Here is a 17,390-nt window from a genome sequence, read left to right on the forward strand (position 1 = left end):
CTAATCACATCAATGGCCACAAATCAACATATTTGTATTTTAAAATCACATAACTCATCACCATATATATTTTAAGAATCCATATGTTCACATTCAAGTGTTCCACATATTACACAATCATACAATGAATTTGTTACAAGCATTTAAGTCAATTCTAATATGGATGTATATCATAGAACATTGGCAACGAAAGCTAATTCGCTGGTGACATTGGAATCGACAGTGAAAAATGGTTCACTGGTGACACAGAAATTGATAGTAAAAATTGATTAGCTGGTGACACATAATTCATCAATGCAATTCAATCCTATGGTTGATGTATGAAATCATCTGCGTACCTAGTCTTCCGTTAACTCAGAAATCGTTGATGAAAATTGAGTCGCTACCGACTCAAAAATCATTATTGCAACACAGTTTTACAGCTAACACTAAAATCATCAACGCATATAGTTCACAATTGACTCAAAAATCATTGATGAAAACTGAGTCGCTGCCAACTTGAAAAATCATCAGCGCAGTAAATTCTATGATTGATTCTGAAATCATCAGCTTACATATTCTACAGTTGACATAGATATCATTGACAAAACCTGAGTCATTGCCAACCCATAAATCATCAACGCAATCCATGTCACTACCGATTCAAAAATCAATAGTGGCAATAGAATTGTTTCTAGTTCTACTTCTTTCTTTTGGCTAAGCATAAGGTTTACACTAGGTTGTCTCCCCTTCCCAACATTTCTCAATCTATTTGGACATAGAACCTCGCTGAACCATTCTCCATTCATCATACATTATAAAACAACACAAAAACATCTTTGTATGTTCATCTACCAAGGTTTTTCTCAAATCATCACTTCTAATACCAACACCTAACATTGCTACTACCATACATTCTTGCATTCACATTTGTATCATGGAAATGTATTAACACAACTAATAACAATTCTACAACATATAAGGGTTCTATTTCATTTTTATAACAAGTATAATTAAAAAAATCATGCCACAACATAGTTTCATTTACTTGAACCATTCTCATGTAAACCCATCAATCTCATATCAAAATTCAAGCATGAACGTCAACATAAATTTTTGTTCCAACAAACAAACGTTCCTATGAATCCAGCAGAATCACACTCCATGCATCTCCTCATTTCTTTACACATTTCATGTAAATTCATGAATCATATGTGAAAAATCAGGCATTAATCACCAATATACATTATGTTTTAGTTTGAATATGTTCTTACGAGTTCAACAAGGTCATTGTCATGCATTTCATCACATAGTTACATGTTGTCCAGCCCTTCAACTATGATCGGCCCTCTTTCAAGTTTGTTCATTCAAATTTGTTTATTTCTCTTGTTGAATGTTCTGGAGTTAGGTTCCCTATTCAACCCCGTTTTCGTCCCTTTTCCTAGTATAGATTTCCTTACCAGCTGGTGTAAGAATCCTAGGCCATTTACTTGGGGTTTTATTCTTGTTTTTGGTCCCAAAGTTACAAGAACAAGTGGAGAAGGGTTTTGGTTCATACCTCATAGTTTTCAACAACTTTAGGAAGGGATTTAAAAGTTTTTCTCCCCTTCTACTTTTGGTTTTCTTTCTCCCTTCTCTAGCTGCACAAGCTGGCCTCCAACACCCATCCTCCTTCCATAGTTTCGGCCATTTATGTAACAACCCAGCTTTTTCAAAGCAAAAAATCAATGGAATTGTTTTCTAGGTTCCTATACAAAATTTGGCAGAGTTTCCTTTGTATTTATCCTTACCAAGCTATTGACATCCTAATTAAAGTCTTATACAACTCACATTAGCAACTTGAATCTCAAGAATTCACATCACTAATAATTGTTATTTATCTCATCATCTTCGCATCATAAACAAGTATAAAATGCTTACTCATGAAGTAGAAAATTAACAATAACCAAAAATAAAGAAGACTTGACATGTAATAATAAACATGAAATTTACTACTGCATATAGTATGATCCTCTAAACAAGAGTCTAAGTTATACTAGTTACAAATACTAACATTATGCAATACAGCAAGAGTTTATGTTATAATTACATGCCAAAAGAGGAAGTCAATCCATGCACAAAAATCTCCCTAAAATCTACAAGTCACACAGATGGAGTGACGAACCTAACGGGTATAGGAAGTTCCTACAATTAATGAAATAATACATTAAAATTTATTATACTAAGATAGTCATGAATATTCCAATAAAAAGATTCTTTGTATAATAATAAAATTTAGCGCAGTTCATCATTCTATTTTTTTAGTTAGATTTCCATTATTTGTTTTGTAACACATACACTTTAATACTTCTATCTTTCATTATGGTGTTCCATTTTTGGATGCCTATCTCTTACCGAGATTTCTTAGTCACCTTTAACAACCAAATCAATTTCCATAATTCCAACATTCCATCTTTGAAAGCCAATTCATTTGTGATTCAATAATCATTTCTAGCAAATTGATCGATTGTTATACATATATCTGGCACTCCATTCTCGGAAGCCAATTTCGTTTGTTATTCAATAGTCACCTCCAATAATTTAATCAATTGCTATGCATTCAACATTCCATTCTCGGAAGCCAATTTCATTTCTTGACCCAACGATCACTTCTAGAAATTTATTCGATTGATAAACATCCGACATTCCATTCTCGGAAGCCAATTTCATGTCATGATTTATCAATCATCATCAACGACTTTATTGGTTGCTATAAACCTGGCATTCCATTCTTGGAAGCCAATCTCATTTTGGGATTCAATAATCACTTCATTCTAATATTGAATCCATATCATAAATTTAATCTTTATGGAAATTAATACAACTCAAATAAGTTCATTACTAGATTTATATGGATTAATAAGAACCATTTAAGTAGTATTGCCACATACTAGGAGTATGATGTGATGTGTCGGCGTGGGTACACTGGACTGCCTCGGGGCCCTCTCATGTACCGTAACGAGACCAAAGTTTTTTAATCAGAAACTTTAGATCGAACCACAAATCTTAATTGACATTTTCTTTCATCCAAAATTTTAAAATATATTAGTTCATTCATTTATTTCTCATTCAAAATCCCATGACCATTTCTTTTGAAATATCCATGGTTAGAGATTCCTTTCAAATAGTTGTCATTCATTCACTAATGTGTTTTTACAACTAAACATTGTTTTGTGTTCCAATTAAAACTTATCTTGCTTAATTGGGAATGTAGTGTAATTCTATTTTCTCACACGTTAACATGTCTCTTTTCTATTATTAAGAAAATGGAGGTTAGATTTACCCATAACATATCTAATTTTGTTCATTCTCTACACTCTCACAAATCTGTATTTTAGATGGAAGCTTGACCTTTTTATGGATTTTTATCCATAACAGGAGTTTGTTCAACTTATGCAAAGTTTGCTTCAAATGAGAGTTAACATCCCTAGTACCAATTCCATGAAGAGATATACTCAAAATTCCATTCCCATCTATTCCTAATTTCAACTACAATTCAGTCATTATAAGCTGTCACACAAAATACAACAAGACCTATCTTCTGTGTTTTATTCTTAACTTGAGTTTTAAGAACTCGAATTAGGTAAGCCCAGTTTCTAATGAAAATTAACAACTATATGCACAACTTTTAAGAGTAAACTTATCCAAAATTTCGTGCTTAACTAGTCCATAATTCACTCACAAGTTAAGCAACCATTTCAGTTTTGGAATGCATAACTTAACCCCTCATTAGTATTTTGCCCACATTTGGAGTTCCATAACTCCTAATGACCCAAATATTGTTGCAATGGAAAGTTAACATACCTACACACAAGAAGAAAAATATCTCAAATTTGTTGGGTTTCTATCCTCAGACTCAACTGCAACTTGGACATCAGGGTTGTCCAGCTGCAGTTCAATATCTCCCATCATCAATAATTAATACCTAGGACTAACACTAGAATGTTCCATCCCCTAGGAGTGTTCCTATACCTCAATGATCATCATTCAACCATGTTAGTATAATTTGAATACAATACAAGCAACCACATCATCACTTTATTATAGTGGCCGAAACATGTATCAAGTGAGGAGTGAAATTTCTTCTTCAAGTCTTTCAATGTTTTTGTTCCATGATCATGCTAACATGATGAAATTCAAGATTTCATAACTTTCAACAAAAACTCAAATTCAAACAAGTCATCCCCCTTCTTTTCTTTGTAATAATCTTGGTCGAAACTTAAGGAATAATAGTTCTACTTCATTGTCTTTTATTTTGATACATGTTTATACTCTAGACAATCCTCTCATGTTCAATTCAAACAACCTTATTTATCTCATTCATGAACATCAAATAGGAACATTAAAAATAAATAACAATTTAAATATTGTGCTAAACATTAAAATTAGCAAATTATCAAAATAATGTAACTAATTAAACATTAATTATTTGCACATTTGTATTAAAGAAAGTCTTCCTTTACTCTTTTCTTTCATTTGGCCGAACCCAAAGGCCTCTCTCCCACCCCAATATCTTCTTCAATCTTGAATAATAATGTCATTTTATTAAACTATTAGTCTTCTAAGTGCAAAATTTGTAAGTTTTTTTTTTTTTCCAATTTTTTCTTAAGAACCCTAATAAACAAAATTTGAAAATTAAGGGTTTTACTTGCAATTTCAGTTGGGAAGTGTTTAAAATACTTTAGTCTATGCTCTTCGGTCTCCAAAATCCTTCTTCACGTCCTTTTCTTCTCCTACTTCCTTTTTTTCTTCACGTTTTCTTCTTGTAGTGGTGTTTGCTAGTTGGTTTTTGGGGAGAGGTCTAAACTTCTTCTCCTTCAATAGATTCGGTCACCTCTGCTTTTCTCTAATTCTCCCTTCTTCTCTAACATTTGAAGGGGGTGCATACAGCTAGGTTTGCTGGTTTTGCTTTGGAAAGAAAGGTTGTTACAACCAAGGCTGCTGGCCAACTTTTTTTTAAGAGAGCAAAGGTCATTCTCTCTCATTTGCTGTATTTATACCCCTCTTAAATGTGGAGGGGTGTTTGGAAAGTTGGTTATCCATGTTCTTATCCCTATTTAGTTCATCCTCGGGTTGGTTAAATCCTTCATAGTTCTTATTTAGAGTAGGCCATTTATGCTCCCTCACACTTTGCTTTAGAGCAGGCCGGTCTATACCCCTCAATTTTTCCTAGCATGGGTCGGCCCAAGACTAAATTTTAATTGGGTTTTTCATGGGTGTTACATAAAATTTTGTTGGGTGTTACACACTGCCAACTTAGAAATCATCAATGAAACTGCTTCACAACTAATGCATGGATTGTTAATGCACACAACCCTAGCTAACTCACAAATCGTCAATTAAAATCGTGTCGCTATATGAAAACTATGTCGTTGCTAATTTAGAAATTGACAACAAAAATTGTGTCGTTACACGAAAATTATGTAGCTGCCGATTCAAAAATCAACAACAAAAACTATGTCGGTGCCGATTTAAAAATAGTTAGTTAAAATTGTGTTGCTACATGAAAACTATGCCACTACCGATATAGAAATCAGCAACAAAAATTGTGTCACTGCACAAAAATTGTGTAGCTGCTGATTCAGAAATCGACAACAACGATTGAGCCGTTTCTGGCTTTACTTTTGTTTTTTGGGTGTTTACACACACACACTAACAAAAGATATTTATGTACGGAATATTAAAAACTCATTACATGTTTAATACATAAATAAAATTATTATAACCATATAGTTTACATAGAAATATATATATACATAACAAACTATACAATAGTACAAGTAAATGATTATTGTCATGTGGTTTGCAATTGACCTACACAAATAAAATATTATAAGATATATTAGATAATAATAATATTTATTTATATTATCCACTAGGAAGAAGAAATCAATATATTTATAATATCTTTTACATCAATGCCTCAACATACTAAAAAATTAACTCAGTAACCATATGATAGTTTCTCACATATAATTTTAAAGGTCTTTCATTGGCATTTTTATTTCCAATAGAACACTATTCATATAACTAACTTTAGTTTATTCACGTTCACAAGACTATTTTATCAAGAAATCCCATTATGATCTCAAAGGACTTACTTTGGCCATCTATAAATCTCAGGATAAATTGAAAATAATAATATAATAAAAATTATGGTGTAATAAAATGAAATAAGAAGAATAAAAGAAGTTAACAAGATAAAAGAATAAAGGTTTATGGTCAAAAATATCAATTTTTCCAGAATAAAAAATTGTCCAACCATTTTGAGAAATAGCTGAACCATTTCTCAAAATGATCAAACTATTTTAGCTATTGTCCCTAATATAACTTGATAGTGCAACAAGAGAGAAAAAGGCATTTTCAATTCTTCTTCCTTCCTTTCACCTTTAAGGGCTAGGGAGTAAAGGTTAGAAGTGAAAGGAGAAGATCTTGACATAGAAAAACACATCCACACTAGAAATTAAGAAAGATCAAAGAGAGGGGGAAATGAGGTAGAGAGAGAAAGAGTGAAGAAATAAGAGGAAAAGGGAGATGACATGCGAAATTTCAATTGGTTGATTTTCAAAATACATCTTGTAATCAAGTAATATTTGTGAGATGCCTATACTAATTTGATTACGAGTTAAGTTTGGGCAAAATTGAATTAGGTTCTTGAGATGAAATTAGAGGAAAAATGGATTTCATAGAAATTGAGTTCCTAGGATCCTTGTATGATATAATAAGGGTGAAATCATGTTGAAATAACAAAGAAATTTTGATGAGTACTGAAACCCTTGGGGCTGGTCATAAAGAGAACAAAAGGGGGAAGTTTCACATTTATGACATTGTCCATTAATTGTGTTATAAATTTGTGTATGATCATGTGAATAATGATTTTTGATTGAGTTGAATTAATGAAATGATGAAATATTAAATAATTGAATGGTTGGGTCTAAAAGGACAAAATTGCAAAATTTTAGAGAAATTGTAAATTGTATGGAATTGTGTAAATTCAAAAGAATTGAAGAAATCATGGATTTGTTTGTAATTAAGTTTATTTTATTGTGTAGTTATGATTTGAATGTATTTATAAAAAACCTAAATAGAATTATAATGAATGTTACGATGAAAAAGGAGCATGTTGTTATGCGATAATAATAATTAATTTATAAATTTGTCGATGTAGGGGAGATTGTTAAGGTGATTCAGTGAGCTAGTGGAGCCGCTCATAGTTATGTAACAGGTAGATACTTCATATCTTGTGGTAATTTTCTTTACAAATTTCCTGTAAAATTTACTTTTGAATTTGTGTGTGTATATATATATATATAGAAATAAATAAATAAATAAAGATATGTAAGTTGAGATGATTGATTTGGTATTTATGAAAGAATACCAATTTATTGCTTCCGTATGAGAATATTGCATTGATTGGCAATTAAGATGGGTTTGCTAGATTTATTGGTATTCATTAAGAAATACCACATTATTGGCTTCTATATAGGAATGTCGGATTGATCGGAAATTAATTGGCAACTATTATGAGTTGACCGGATTGATTGGTGTTCGTGAATGAATACTAGATTATTGACTACCATATGGGAATGCTAGATTGATAAACAACCAAGATGGGTTAGCCAAAGAAATTGGTGTTCATTAAGGAATATCAGATTATTGGCTTCCAAATGGAAATTTCAGATTAGATTAATAGGTAACCGAGATAGGTTTGCTGGAGAAATTGGTATTCAGGAAGGACTACTTGATTGTTGGGTTCAATATGAGAATGTTGAGATGATTAATTACATTATGAATAATATGAGATTTGTTTCGAACTAAATAAACTTATGTAAAAAGAAATTTGAAATGATTATATAGATGAAACATTTGGATATTTTCTTAAAGTTTTAAACAAATTATTTAACTTGAGACTTAATAAATATTATCAATTTTCTTTACAGGTACCTCACAGACTCACCAGAAGTGATCAATAGTTTAATTACTTTTGTGTATATATAGGAAAATATGGACAATTATATTTTAATGTCAAGTTTGTGGATTGTAATTTCAAACATTTTATTTTGTTATGTAACTAAGATATTATAGGATTAAATTAACAATTATTATACTTTATAAATTCAACCATAAAAAATATTGGTATTAATTCAACCATAAATGTAAATGTGTAATTTAAATATTGGTATAGTTTAAGTCTTACATGTTTATTATACTTTCTTAATTCAAACATAGCACTACAAGATTTCACAGTTTTACCGATGGAAATATTCCGTCGGTGTGTGATTACGAGTTCGTCGGTAATTTATTTATCGACATCTTCACCGATGGAATACGTCCGTCGGCTTTCCTTTCGTCGGTAATTCCACATTCCATCGCTATATCGGTTGGCAACACAAAAAAAAAATTTGCTGATGGTTTTATAGACGGAATTTGCGTGCCAAAAAAAAAGTTTCCCACTTGAAATATATCGACGGATTTATCCCGTCGGTGATAATGTGATTTACCAACGGACACATACCGTCGGTAACTTTATCGGTGAGTTTGAAATACCGATCGAAGATATCTGTCTATAAATTCATCAGTCATTGTGGCAGCTACTGTTAAATGTTGACAGATTCATTTCGTTGGTAAATTTGTCGGTGAGTGTTTGAAATACCAACCGAACATATCCGTCTGTAAATTCGTCGGTGAATGTGGAAGCTATTGTCAAATGTCGACAGATTCATTCCATCGGTAAAACCCTTTGTAATATTTTTAAATTTATTTTTAAAAAATTATTTCTAATATATAATATAAAATTATATTAATTAATGGTAATAAAAACCAATTATGCAAATAAAATTTCTATTAAACATCAAAAACAAAAAATAAAGTTAAATAATATTCATTACAAACTGAATGTGTTTTAAAAAAAAATTAAATGAAATATTAAAGGTAAATAATATTTATTACAAATTAATATAAAGGTGGAGCTGGAGGAGGAGGAGGAGGAGGCTGGTGGTTATACGGCCATAAAGGATGAGGCACACATGTTCCACTCTGTGATGCCATGTTCATGATCTGCCTTTTGTTGTGCATACTCTGCTTTTGTTGTGCATGCTCCGCTTTGAGTTGTGCATACTCCCTTGATAAGTGGTCGTATTTTTTCGTGAACTGAGTTGTGTGTTGCTGCAAGGCCACGAACTCCTTAAAGTGGATGCTCGATATTGATTGGGAGCTCCCAATGGTTGAAACACTACGAGCCGCTCGCAAGTTGTCAGTTGTAGTGTTGGAGAGCCCGTAAACCCGATTTTTATCGGGTCCACCAGACGATCCAACCTCCATCCACAAATCCAGATCGAATTCCGGATGGGTCAAAGGATCATCCCCATATCTCTCCCTCAACCGGTTATTATAGGTCTCCTAAAAATAAAAAAAAGTAATCATTATATTCAATTCAATAAACATAATAACTTACAAAATAAAATGGTTGAACAAACATACCATGAAATGTTGAGCATGGTTGTCAACGAACTGTTGCGCCCCCTTTTGGCGGTCTTGACTCCATACGTGTGTCTCCACAAACAGCTCCATTGGGCTTAGTTCACGTCCAAGAGATGTAGCTTATAATGAAAAAAGATTTATTAACAACAAATTAATTTAATGATATATTTTATTTAAATTAATCTTACCATCCGTTTCACATGTGCAACAAATGGAACAGAGCTGCCGATGTGCATTGTAACCGAGCCATGAATTGGCTGATTCCGGTTTCCAACACCGGATTGTGAGCATCATGTGAACTGCTCAGACGTCACGTGCTCAAGATAGTGTGGCCATATATGTTATGGGATGTATATTGGTTTGAAATCCCTCCAAATCACAACGTCGTTCCAGCCTTGAAAACCCCTATCTCTCGCAGTTTTTTTTTACCATTTTTTGTGCTTCATACCAAAAATCACGCAACCTACTTCCATAGCGAGAAATTACATTTTGAAACATAAATTTTTGTTTTAAAAAAATCTTGTATTATTTTCAATGTTACCTAGTTGCCGCATGATTTTCCCACACCCTCCTCATAGCAGTTTCATGCTCATTATCCCAGCATAATTTGTCCTGTGTATAAATAATTAATTTTAAATAAAAATAATAATTTATTTACAATTATATTAATAATTTATTAGAAATAAGCTATAAATTATAAATTAACACCAACCTCAAATCTGTCAAACCATGCATTGATTTGAGGCATCCATTTAGGATGTCTGGATATCGGACTCCATTGAAATAATGGGATCTCCATCAACAATTTAAACGCCGATGATATTACTGGGGCGGCCTCAATGTTTGTGAACCTGAAAATAAATGAAATAGTGATTACTTCATAAATTATGTTACAATTTTTTTTAAAAAAAAAAAAAATAAAACCTTAACAAACTTACATTGAAAGGTCGTCCTTCCACTGTGCCTCGTACTTGCGGGGAAATTGATTCCGTTGCGATGGCACGCCGTCTCTGCGCTGTGAACTAGCGCTGAAAGAGGTAGCTTAGGTTGACGGCACAGGTGGTGTAGGTGCCTCTTCTTGAGAGGCAGAGAGGCACCTAAGGAAATATCATCCTTGCTGCTAGAAGAATTAGTTGCGACCATACATGAGCCACTAGCTCTGGTTTTCATTCTACGCATCTACATAATTTTATACAAATAATTATATAATTAAATTTAAATGTTAAAAAAAAATTCGATAGCACCTCCTCTATACTGGATACTACCCAAATCCACAAACCTGCAAAGATTGACAATAGCCACAACCAATTGACCCAATCTATACTAATTATTCCAACATATTCAATTACTAATTCTAAGGTAAATTCAACATTAACAATTACAATTCAACAAATTATTCAATAATTATGCCAATACAATAATAAAATATATTCAAAAAATTCAAAAAAAAAAAACTCTAGACTAACAATTAAAATAAATAGAAAAAATTAAACATAAATCATGCAATAATTATAGAGTAAAATTAATAATTATTCCAAAATATTCAATTACTAATTCTAAGCTAAATTCAACATTAACAATTACAATTCAACAAATTATTCAATAATTATGCCAATACAACAATAAAATATATTCAATAAATTCAAAAAAAAACTCTAGACTAAGAATTAAAATCAATGAAAATAATTCAAATACAATTCATGCAATAATAGAGTAAAATTACTAATTATTCCAACATCTTCAATTACTAATACTAAGGTAAATTCAACATTAACAATTACAATTCAACAAATTATTCAATAATTATGCTAATACAACAATAAAATATATTCAAAAAATTCAAAAAAAAACTCTAGATTAATAATTAAAATCAATGGAAATAATTAAACATAAATCATGCAATAATAGAGTAAAATTACTAATTATTCCAACAAATTCAATTACTAATTCTAAGGTAAATTCAACATTAACAATTACAATTCAATAAATTATTCAATAATTATGCTAATACAACAATAAAATATATTCAATAAATTCAAAACAAAAAAACTATAGACTTTAAGAATGAAATATGCTTACCTTAATAATACGTTTATTTCAAGACTTTATCTACATTACAAAAATACACCAAAACAAAAGGCATAACAACAATAAAATAGCTAAAATAAAATAAAAATCCTTAAAATAAAATGAAATAGAGGAAACACATACCTTTTAATTTGATGAAGATTCAAAAATAAAACTAGTAACCTTGCAGAAATCTGGATGGAAATGAGAGGAAAAAAAATCAAAGTGAGGGGAAATTAAGAATGGAGGAGATGAAAAAAATGAACTGTAGGGGCGGTTGCTGGGATTTATAGGGTAGTTTTACCGATGAAATAAAAAATAATTATTACTTTTAATTTATTCCGTCGGTGAAGTGTCGAAAATCCGTTGGTAATTTTTGAATTTTGCACCAACATTTTTAATTACCCTCCATATTTTGACAGACTGGAGGCTGTCGGCAACTTTGTCAGTGATTGTGGCATTTCAAGTAATTATTTTCAAACTCTCTGTGAAATGCCGACGAAATGAAGTCCGTTGGTATGACCATCAATGATTGTGGCATTTCAAGTAATTATTTTCAAATTTTCTAGGAAATGCTGACGACCTTTATTCCGTTGGTATGAGTGTCAATGATTGTGGCATTTCAAGTAATTATTTTCAAACTCTCTGTGAAATGTCGATGGACCTGATTCCGTTGGTATTGATGTTGGTGATTGTGGCATTGTACAAGAAAGATTGTATTTGTATTGCCTATTTATCTTCTTGCAAACACTTAAATGATAAATTGTTCATTGCATAAAAAAATAACAACAGTGCTTAAACAATAAATATTTTGTGTTACAAAATATATCATCCATAATCTATATTACATGAAAAAAGGGTTTTACACAGGACTTCATTCTGATAGTTAGTCAGATTTTTCTTCTTCTTCATCATCAATTGAATAGTCATCACCTTCATTGCAATCTTAAATATGGATATCATCATGTTCATCGACATTTGCTTGTTTGCTAGAGCTCAAAACAACATTCAACTCCTATACGTCAACATCAACAAGACTATAATCGAAAATATGAAAAATTGAATTTTCTTCCAAGTCAATCAAAGGAGCAACTCGATATGGTTCAACCAACTCACTAACTTGAAAGACTTCATCTCGCACACTTTTGTCTTCATTTTCATCCTAAACAACCTCGACATGACCCCAAGCTTTCGTTTTTAAAACGAACAACCAATCCACTCTTGATTGATCCTTTCTAAATGAAGGGGTGTATGTGTAATAAACTTCTTGACATTGCTTTGCGAAAACAAAGACATCGTTTATGTTACAGAGTCTAACTTTTGAGTTGATTTCGACCAGACCATAGTGCAGATCAACTTTGATTCCTTGGTCAATCGTGTCATACCAATAGCATTTGAATAAAAACACTCTATTCAACTCGTTATGATATTGCAGTTTCGACGACCTCTTCTAATCTACCATAGTAGTGAACTTTTAACTCACTACTGGTGGATCCCTTAACACAAACACCGCTATTGTATGTCTTTCTTCCAAGCCCATATTCTTCAGTATGGAAAACATATCCATTGACAAAATACCTGTTGTAGTACTTAACTTTTCTTTTAGGCCCCAGGCTTAGTGAAGACAATGACTTAGGCGCACTCCTTCCCATTTGATAAACCTTGTATGTAATGTACATCAATAAACAGTAAATGAACGAGAATCTCGTAATGATATGCATACAATAATTTTACAAGTTAGAATGAGTTTGTGATAGTACTTACATGTGTTATAAACCACGTGGCAAATTGTTCATCTTGTAATTGAAAGATCTGGGATTCGGTCAACTATGAGTTATTGGAGAGTAAATATTGTCGATGTTGCCTGTAAGTGATAATGAGTGTATGATATTACAATTTATGATTAACAGTATATTACTGACAAAGTTTAATTAGTATTACACATATATAAACTTACTAAATAAAAGGTCTTAGCTCATCATAATTAAATAGAACATAGTTGTGTGCTTGTTTGAACTCTGCTTTCGACAAATATCTTCCTCTTACGGCATTTTTAGGTTTGGGTCGTCCATGATTGGAGAATATTGATAAGTTCTCATTGGAAGGCACTTCACTGCCATTATCATGCCATGGAACGCGATTGATTCTCGTTCTCAAATGAGGTTTGAAACAGTACAAGATAAATGTTGAGATCTCTTCAACAATATAGGCCTCACATATCGAAGCCTCAACATGCGCCTTGTTCTTAACCTTTTTCTTGAGATTAAACAAGTGCCTACATTGAATTAATCAAGTATTTTCAATTAAGAAAAACATAGAAAATACTTTTATATATGAATTACATTGCAACTGTAATACCTAACTGTTCGAATGGGTACATCCATCTATACTTGACCGGTCCTCCAGTTTTAACCTCGAACAATAGATGTATAGGGAGATGCCTCGAACGATATTTGTTTAAAGCCTCTCAATGTGCTCAACATTCAACTTGCTAGAGCATATATCTCTAAAGAAATGATTGATCTCTCTGAGTGCATCCCATATTTCCTTTGGCAAAAAATCACGAAAAGCTAATGGGATGAGTGTTTGCATAAACACATGGTAGACATGACTCTTCATTCCATATAGTCTGCAATCCTCTATATTAACCAGCCTTGATATGTTCGAGGCATGTCCATCTAGAAAACACAGACTCTTAAGCCATTTGTAGACTAGTAGTTGTGTGCTTTTCTCTAACACGAAGCTTGCTTTTGGTTTTGCGACCCGTGACTCATCATAAACCAACTCCATATTTTTACGATTACAGAATAAAGCTATATCCAATCTAGCCTTGATGTTGTCCTTTGTCTTCCCCTTCACATCCATGTCGTGTTGAAAATATTCTTAAACACGTTCTTTTCAATGTGCATGACGTCAAGATTATGGCGGAGCATATTGGTCTTCCAATAAGGAAGCCCCCAAAAGATATTTCGCTTTACCCAATTATGGGTCAAACCAAAACTAAGAAACTTTTGCTTACCTGATTGAAGTCCAAACACAATGTCACTGTGCTCTGATACTACATCATGCAATTCTTCACTAGAAAAATAAGGGGATGCAACATCTTTTTCAACTCTGCCAACAAAGAAATCTTTTTTATTTTTTTTGCACTTGTGATTAAGTGGCAAGAAGCGACGGTGACAGTAAAAAAAAGAATCTTTACCTCCATTTGCTAGCGTGAATGCCTTGTTATTTTCCATGCAGTATGGACATGCTAGTTTCCCATGTGTGCTCCAACCAGAAAGCATTCCATAAGCTGGAAAATCATTGATAGTCCACATCAAAGCCACCCTCATAAGGAAATTTTGTTTCCTCGATATATCATAAGTCAGAGCTCCGGAGAACCATAACTACGCCAACTCATCAATCAACGGTCGAAGACAAACATTTATATTCCGCCCCGGGCTACTTGGACCGTGTATGATAGTAGATAAAAACATGAACTCTGGCCTCATACACATTCCTGGTGGCAAGTTATAAACCGTTAGTATGACCGGCCAACAAGAATAAGGAGCATCAAATGACCCAAATAGGTTAAATCCATCTGTACACAACCCAAGACGCACATTCCTTGATTTAGCTGAAAAGTGAGGATGCACACTATTAAAGAGTTTCCACGCTTTGCCGTCAGAAGGATGCACCATCACTCCATCAACCGCATCATGTGCTTGGTGCCATGTCATGTGCTCAATAGTCCTTGGTGACATGAATAACCTTTGCAATCTAGGTGTGATTGGGAAGTATCTAAGTTTTTTATATGCCACTAGAGTCTTTCCCCTGCCAGTTCTGAGTTTGTAACGGGAATGCCCGCATGTCATGCACTCGGTCATCTCAGTATTTTCAAGGTAGTATAACATGCAGAAGTTAGGGCACATAACAATTTTCTGGTATCCTAAATCGAGGGGTTTCATCATGGACTTCGCAGCATAGAAGTTCTCTTTCAGCCTGTTCCTTTTAGATAAAATGCTTCTTGCCCATTCAATAATTTTCTCATACCCGACCTCAGTCAACCCATGATCTAACTTGATGGTGAACACATGTGCTACAGCTGATAATTTATTGTGGTTTGTGCAGCCATCCCATAATGGTTTGTCAGAATCTTTCAACAAATCAAAAAACCTAGCTGCATCTGCATTAAGTTTTTCTTCTACGATTGGACGTTGACTGACATTACCTTGATTCATTCTCATTGCATCCATAACCATATTTCTGTAAGGATTAGTGTTATCATTTTTCGCTTCATGCACGTTGCTAGCACTAGAAGTTGACCCAACCACCCTTTCTCCCATTCTTCTCTTACTAACAAATACTTCTCTATATGCATGCCAACACTGTTAATTCTCCATAAACCCTTTGTGTAGAAGATGCATCATTACAACATCTGGATGCAAATACTTTTTTATTTTGACACTTCCTGCATGGACACCTAATACCGCCTCCAGTAAAATTTCTGGGAATAGATGTTGCAAAATTAATAAAACCCTGAACCCCGTTACAATAATCCATCCTCCACAATCCTTGGGGTGAATCTCGATACATCCATGAATGATCATCCATGACTTATATCGAACCTCTATAAAATTATGATGACAACATGTATTAATTAACTAAGTTAGGTAAATAAACTTGAAAAAATATTGGTTTATCTCGAGATTATCCAACAAACCAATCACAACTTCTCATAAACATTAAATATTCATTATCATTTATCAACGTCCATACAAATTAATATATATAAATTTATGAAAATTACCACTCCGCAATACCATTGATAAAATTTAAAACGAACCCATTAAGAAAGCTATTAATTATTTCAAAACAGCACATGTAATTCGGTAATTCCATAAAGTTTTAACAATTTACAAACAAATATAATCTTACAAAATCTAAAACAAACCATAACAGGTATAAAATTATACATTCATATACTACAAGTTTGTTTGAGAAATAACAATAAAACATGTACATCTACTAACAAAATACATATACTAAAAAAACAATAAAATTGACATTTAAATATTAAAATTTAAAAAGATAGAATTACTTACAAAAATTGATGCAATCTGTCGGTAAATCAGAACACGAATGCTGTGACCATAAAACTTCAAGAAATATAAATTGTTGTACTGAGATGAGGGAGATTTGTGTTTGGGGGGGAGGGGGGGCTGGTTGTTTGTAGATGGGGAGAGTTGGGATTAAGAAGAAGAAGGAGAAACAGGGGAGGAGAGGGTCAGTAGGGAAGGCATATATTAACTTTTTCTGACAGTTTCACCGACGGAATCATTCGTTGGTGTGTCTGTCGGCTACTGTGACAAAAAAATTGACACGTCACCATACAGATCTGCCATTTCAAATCCCTCGGTAATTCTGTTGACATGTTAAACGATGAACCGGTCACGTCATCATACAGAGTTGTCGTTTTGAATCCATCGGTGATTCTGTCGGCAAAAATCACCTGCAAAAACCTCCACATCAGCGAAATGCTTTTTTTTTTTTATTTTGAACTTTTCATTGGTAAGTCCGACCTCAAACTACCGACAGAAATATTCTGTTGGTAAATCCATTGCTATTAAGCGAATTTCTGATAGTGTAAAAAATATCCCTTCCATTTTATTCTCATAAATATATATATTTTTTTTTTTTTGTAGATACATTTGATCATTAAAAACATAACAATTATGGAAATGCTAATAGAAATTTAATAACTTTAAAAGGTTAAGGTGTTGACACCTACTTGCTCATCTAGTTGATCGAGCTCCTCTTATAATAGATGATCTAGCACCTAG

General features: G+C 32.7%; 1 pseudogene; it reads right to left on the reverse strand.

Moving 5' to 3' along the window:
- Nucleotides 1-8,317: 8,317 nt before the first annotated feature.
- LOC140955491 (uncharacterized) lies at nucleotides 8,318-17,092 on the reverse strand (annotated as a pseudogene).
- Nucleotides 17,093-17,390: the final 298 nt, after the last annotated feature.

This window comes from Populus alba, chromosome 4, assembly GCF_005239225.2.
Source record: "Populus alba chromosome 4, ASM523922v2, whole genome shotgun sequence".
In the NCBI taxonomy this organism is placed as follows: Eukaryota; Viridiplantae; Streptophyta; class Magnoliopsida; order Malpighiales; family Salicaceae; genus Populus; species Populus alba.